Genomic DNA, 1,100 nt, shown 5'->3' on the forward strand with positions numbered 1-1,100 from the left:
ATAGCAATTCAAATAACCAAATATATTTCAAACTCAATTATAGTGGTGGGGTTTTAATGATACATTTATAAACATTAATAGATTTCTATTTATATAATGTTAAGATATTACATATATGGACAAAATTATGTAAAAACACACAAAAAAAAATGAAAAGAAACAATAAAATGGAAAAATGAGAAAGAAAAGAATTTCAAGTTTCCCTTTTTTTTATGGAAGACTGAATTTACTTGATATTATGATGGACTAGCAGCCATACCAAAATACTAAGACCGATGATACTTAAGATCTTGTCTTCAATTCTATAGTAAAACCTTACATATATAAGAGGATTGCATGTGGATTTAGCTTACCAAAGATTAAGTTTATCCACATATCTAAGCCTTTTATTCAAGAATCTGAATAGATAGTGCATATATCCTCCTCTTTCTAAATACAGCCAAACACATGGAAATGTATTTTGCTTGTAATATATTTCATTGTTGTAGAAACCTTCTGAAGTTGTAATATATACCAAACCTGTCTTTGGTATTTTTGTCAGTAGAGAGACTCATTACTGAAAGACTCCTCACAGAATTCTAATCAGTTTTTTGGCTTGCTGGCAGTGGTTCTAAACTTGTAGAGGGTACTACTCTGCATATCCTCTTAATACTTTTTATTCAAAAGTACTGGTTTTTATTTATACTTTTCCTAGACAACTTAATATTCTCTGTTCATTATATTACATCCATGAAGCCTTGACCATTTTTCTATTTAGTAACAACAATAACAATAATGATTTATTATTGGTTACAATGGTCACATAATGTAAAAACATGTCATATGGAAGAGTTTGAAAATAATTTCATAGACAATAAATTTGGGAGGCCAGACAAAAAAATATAACAAAAAAAAAAGTAGGTTTAAGATTTAATTTATATAGGAGCAGGAGTGGCTGTGTGGTAAGTAGCTTGCTTACCAACCACACGGTTCTGGGTTCAGTTCAGTCCCACTGCGTGGCACCTTGGGCAAGTGTCTTCTACTATAGCCTTGGGCCGACCAAAGCTTTGTGAGTGGATTTGGTAGACAAAAACTGAAAGTAGCCTGTCGTATATATGTGT

Source organism: Octopus bimaculoides, chromosome 4 (genome assembly GCF_001194135.2).
Source record: "Octopus bimaculoides isolate UCB-OBI-ISO-001 chromosome 4, ASM119413v2, whole genome shotgun sequence".
Taxonomy (NCBI): domain Eukaryota; kingdom Metazoa; phylum Mollusca; class Cephalopoda; order Octopoda; family Octopodidae; genus Octopus; species Octopus bimaculoides.